Source organism: Vombatus ursinus, unplaced genomic scaffold (assembly GCF_900497805.2).
Source record: "Vombatus ursinus unplaced genomic scaffold, bare-nosed wombat genome assembly UNPS02002052.1, whole genome shotgun sequence".
NCBI lineage: Eukaryota > Metazoa > Chordata > Mammalia > Diprotodontia > Vombatidae > Vombatus > Vombatus ursinus.
This window is the reverse complement of record NW_020941830.1, coordinates 1-5,778: the sequence shown is the minus strand read 5'-3', so window position 1 is coordinate 5,778 and position 5,778 is coordinate 1. Positions and strand designations below refer to the sequence as shown.

General features: G+C 37.9%; 1 pseudogene; it reads left to right on the top strand.

The window, feature by feature from the left end:
• The first annotated feature begins 1,414 nt into the window (after window positions 1-1,414).
• Window positions 1,415-1,763, top strand: LOC114048408 (annotated as a pseudogene).
• The last annotated feature ends 4,015 nt before the right edge of the window (window positions 1,764-5,778 follow it).

Here is a 5,778-nt window from a genome sequence, read left to right as displayed (position 1 = left end):
AAAAAAAAAACACTATATTCAAGTCAACAAGAATTTATTAAAACCCCTACTGTGGCTGTGTGGCCCTGGGCAAGTCACTTAACCCCAATTGTCTCTCTCAATAAATAAATGAATGGCTTTAAATTAAAAAAAAAAACCTACTGTGTTCCAGGCACTGTGCTAGGTGCTGAAGATACAAAATGAAAAGTAAAAGTTTCTGCCCTCAAAGACATTATATTTTGTCATAAGACAATATTTATATATATATATATATAATTAGCATATGCAAAATGAATCGTCAAAGTAGCTTACTAAAAAAGTAGTGTATTTAAAAGTACCACATATTTAGATTTTTTTTCCTTCAAAATTCAATTCAAAAATTGGAAAATTGGGGTTAGCTTATATCTGGAAAAATTACATAACTTGATTCTAATGTACAGTTCTGGATTTCCATAACCAAAAGATTCATTACCTAGCGAGCATTCCAGAGCCCTAACCAGCATAGGGTCACCAGAACTTTGCCCCAGAGTTGCAAATTTAGAAATTTTCAAAAGTTCTTGTAAACTTCAATATATATAGTTAAGCTCCCCTCCCATCCCTACTTTCCCTTACTTCATAGAAGCTTTATACTGGGGTTCTGGCAGGGGAAGAGGGCACCCTTCACCCTCTCACCCAACTGAGGGTATTTTTCATACTGGGGAAGAAAAAAGAAAGGACTAAGTGTTTATAGAGGACTTCTATGAGCCAGGCACTATGCCTAACACTTTTTTTAACCAAATATTATCTCATTTAATCATTAATATTTCTTACCCTAGAATCAGTTTATGATCCCTGCCCCAAGCACAAAAATCTCTAGTTACAACTCTGGGTGAACCTACTGTTTGACAGTGCTTGGCACATAGTACGTACTTAATAAGTATTAATTGACTGGCTTACTATAGGTATGTGTGTGTTCAACCCTCCTTTATCCATTTCAGATAAGAGTAACATAAATATGATGCCCACTCCCTCCATTTCTTCCTCCATGTTCATATACTCCTTTCTCACATCCCAACGATGAGAAATGACACATTCGTGCCCTTACTGATCCTTTTTACACTAGTGTATTTCTCTTTTCATCCTCTCTTCTCTTTCCCCTCTTCACAACCTCAGAACAGAAACAATTAACATTCTCAATATCCCTTGAAGACATTAAAGTTAGTAAAGAATACTTGTTACTTCTCCCCATTACAATGTTAGCACTACATCATTATATAGATCCTTCCAACGGCTCAAGTAAATTTAACTTTCTAGGCTTCTCTTGATACTTATGTTTCCATTTCCAAGTTCTCCAGCTCTAGTTTACTCATCAAAAATGCTTGAAAATCCTTTATTCTCCTTTCTCGCTTCCAGCCATCTTGGTGGCTTAGGGTCTTCCCACACAACAGGCAGGAAAATGGTGACCGCAAAGAAGATGAAAAAGTCACTGGAGTCCATCAACTCAAGGCTCCAGCTGGTCATGAAAAGCAGCACATATGTGCTAGGCCACAAATAGACTCTGAAAATGATCAGACAAGGCAAAACCAAATTGGCCAAATTGGCCAACAACTGTCCAGCCTTGAGGAAATCATAGACGGAATATTATGCTATGCTGGCCAAAACTGGAGTACATCACTACAGTGGCAACAACATTGAGTTGTGTACAGCATGTGGGAAGTACTACAGAGTATGTACACTGGCTATCATTGATCCAGGTGATTCTGATATCATTAGAAGCATGCCAGAACAGACCAGTGAAAAGTAAACTGTACAAAACTAATATTTAATAAACTGGCCAAAACTTGTTTTAAAAAAAAAGAAAGTCCTTTATTCCATTAAACCAGAAGTGTCAAACCTGTGGCCTGAACCAGATTAAAACATAATTGGGAGATACTTAACAAGATAAATAAAAATAAAATAAAACATAGATAGCATTGTATTTTAAAACTGTCAACATGTGATCCTTATGTTTGCATTAGTTGTCCCTGTTTCTATATGAGTTTGACATCACTGCACTAAAGATCCATTTTTTTTGGCACCTGTAAGACTATATTAAGTTTTTCCAGTTCTTATTCTTGAATGTTAGCCTATCTCTTTAAGCTTTTGGAATATTTCATTATTCCATGATCCCTTCTCATTTTGAGTAGACACTGCTAGCTCTTGGGTGATCCTGCTTGTAGTTCCTTGGTACTTGGGCTACTTACATTATGTTTACAGATATTTATAGTATTTTTTCTTTCATGGAGGCTTGGGATTTTGGTTATGAAATTCCCAGAATTTTTTTTTTCTCTTGGGGTTCCTTTCAAGAGGTGATCCATGGATTCTTTCTAGAGAGTTTTCATGTATGATTTATTGAAATATAGGATTTTTTTAATCATAACTTTTAGGAAATTCAATGATTCTTCAATTATTTCTCTCTGACCTATTTTCCAGTATATATTTATAGAGAGAGAGAGATACATATATTGAGAGATATGGAGAGATAAATATAGATATACAGATATCTCAGTTATCTTACATTTTCTTCTATTTTTTTCAATCTTTTTAATTTTTGTTTTTTTACTGTCTTGTAGTCATTGTTTTCTATTTGGTCTATTCTAGTTTTCAGGGAGTCCATTTCGTGGGTAATACTTAACACTTTTTCTTCTGAACTATTTATTCCGCTTCCTCTTATTTCCATAACTTTTGGGGAGGGTTTTTGTTATTGCTTCCTTTCTTCTAGATATTTGTGCAGTGTTGTGGAAAATCCATGATTTCCTTTGAGTCTCTGCTCATGGTTGCTGTGGAGTTGTTGCTTCTTCTTTTGGGGAATGTCACTTTATAATTCTTTTTTTTTTTAATATTTATTGGTGCTTAATTTACTCACCTTTCCAACTTTAGTTCCTGACCTGGGGCTTTGTGCCAGATCCAAGCTCTGACCCTCACTGAATTTTTAGGTAGGGTGGTCAGCCTTCCTTGGTCTTACCCTGGATATCTAGGCTTTCTTCATTCACCTCCCCTTCCCAAGGTTAGGGCCCTCTAGAAAGAGCTCTGCAGACTATATGTCCCACAAGGCTTCCCTGGCCTCGTAGTGACTTTGCTGAAAGGCTTTCTTTTTTATTATCTTTGGGCTTCTGGCTGACCCCTTGTGCAATTCTGGGCTGGAAAAATTCACTTAAGGTAGTAGATTTCTTGATCCTTATTCAATCTTGTTCAAACTCCAGGTTTTGCTGGAATAGAAATATGGGACCTGATGCCTTTTGTTCAGGTAGCCACCTTGACTAGAAGTCTAAATACATGCTATCTCTCAGCTAAAGTGGACTGCTCACCATTCCCCAATCTCATTTTTTTTTTTGCGCTTTTTGGTGAGGCAATCAGGGTTAAGTGACTTGCCCAGGGTCACACGGCTAGTAAGTGTTAAGTGTCTGAGGCTGGATTTGAACTCAGGTCCTCCTGACTCCAAGGCCAGAGCTCTATTCACTGCGCCACCTAGCCACCCCCCCAATCTCATCTTCTCCCATGTCAATGCTTTCCCTAATGCTGTGCCTTACACCTAAAATGGGTTAACCAAGATCTGTGACTGTTGAAATCTTTTTCCTTCCTTCAGGACCCAACTCAGATATCATGTTCTCCATGAAACCTAGAATTCCTTGAGGGAAGGTCTTTGTTATTTCATACTTGTTACAATAAAACCTATATTTATTTCTTGTTTTGAGGTTTACAAAGTGCTTTTATAACAGTAATCCTGTAAAGTTATTAGTACTGATATCATTAACCCCGTTTTATAGATGAGAAGGATTAGAAAGGTTAAAATTTGCTTAATATCACACAGCTAGTAAGTCACAAAACAGGTACTAAAATCTATGTTTTTCTGACTCCAAGACTAGTGCTTTTCCCATCTCAATGTGTTGTTTTACATTTTTGTGTCTTGCACAAAGGGAGGCAATATGAAAGAAAACGAGCTAGAATTGAAATAAGGGGACCTGGGCTCCAGACTTAGTTCAAACATTTATTATTCCATTATATGCAATTAAATTAAATAAAAATTGATTAAGCATCTACCATGTGCCAAGCACTGTGATAGATACAAACATAAATATTATATAGTCTTTGCCCTCAAGGGGCTTACATTCATCTGAAGGACATGGAATATGCAAAAACATAAATTCTATACAGTCATCTTAAAAAGAAAAAAAGCATTAATTCTGCTTACTGTTCCTCATACATGGCACTATGTCTCTGATCTCCCATGCCTTTGCACTGACTTTCCCCAGTTCCTGAAAAACACCCTCTCTTTATCTCCTCATTTTAAAATCCCTACTTTCAAAACTCAGTTAAAACATGTCTTTTCTGATTCCACTACTTCCTAGTGCCCTCTCCTCTAAAAATATAACCTAGTATCTATTTTGTACACAGCTAGATATGCGTGCATATTGTCTCCACAGAATATAAACTCCTCGATAGGGATTTTTTCCACTGTTGTCTCCATACCACAAGCTCTTAGCATAGTGCCTGGCACACAGTAGGTACATAATAAATGTTTATTTATTAATTGATCAAAAACTGGAGGGATCAGCTAGATCTCATATAGGAATTGGTAGCTGACCCAAGCTTTGATGAAAGATAAGGATGACCAGTTGTATAACTGTGGGCAAGTCACTGTCTCTCTGAGTCTCATTTTCCTCATTTGTAAAAACAGGGATAATAAAACTGACACTACCTACCTCATGAGATTTCCGGGAGGAAAGTATGTGATATGCTTTATAGCATTATGGAAATATGGGCTATCATTACTGGCACTGGTTAGTCATATATCACATAGCAGTCCCATCTCCAATTTATTACTCATTTCCTACAATTCTTGAAATGAAATGAGCTTAAGAGAGAACTTGTGTTCACTCACTCCCTAAGTGACCAACTTTGTTGAGCTCCCGACCAGTTGGTACGTTTGAGGTCTGTACTCAGCCATCACCTGCTCAACTACTGAAAACCTTCAAAGAACTCAATCAATTAATCAACAAGAATTTGTTGAGATCCAATTATACACATCAGGAACGAGTCTAGGTGCTGGTGATACAAATTGAGAAATGAGACAATCCTTGCCTTTAAGGGGTTTAGGTTTTGGTATACAAACAAGGGTTTGTTAGGAACCTCTCTTCTAGACAGTCACAAGGATAGTGATCATGTCAGGAAACTGCTTAAAATTTTGAGTGTTTGGAGGAAAGAGCTCTAGCCCTGGAATCGGGGACCTAAATTCAAATCCCCTATGTGACTTTGGGCAACTCGATTGACCTTCGTAGGCCTCAGTTTGCTCATCTGTAAAATGGGCTGTTGGACTAGATGACTCTGAGATACCTTCCAGCCGTAGAAACAAAGATCGTCAGTTGTATATTTTCTTGATCCTTAATAAGAAAATCTGGTTCCTGAGGTTTCCAGGATTCCAAATCACCATGGAAACCATGACCCCAGAGTGAGTAGGGACCCCAGAGGGGACCCTAAACCATAAGAGTTCCCTAAGAGGAATCAGTACAGAGGAGCCCTTGAGACCTCCAAGAAACAGCCTAGCAGGCATTATGAGGTCACCTGAGTTGACCTTCAAGCATCCCTGGGGACTCCTATGCTTACCCTGAATCTATTTCGAGAGACCAATTGTCAAAAACGCTGCTTTTTTGGTAGCACTGTGGGTGGACTTCCTAAGCAGGTGTCACTGTATTTTTCAATCTTAAAAAGCATGTCAAGCGTTGTTTGCTAGCTGCCAACAAGATAATTATATAGGGGGGAAAGATGAGGAGGTGGGGGGGG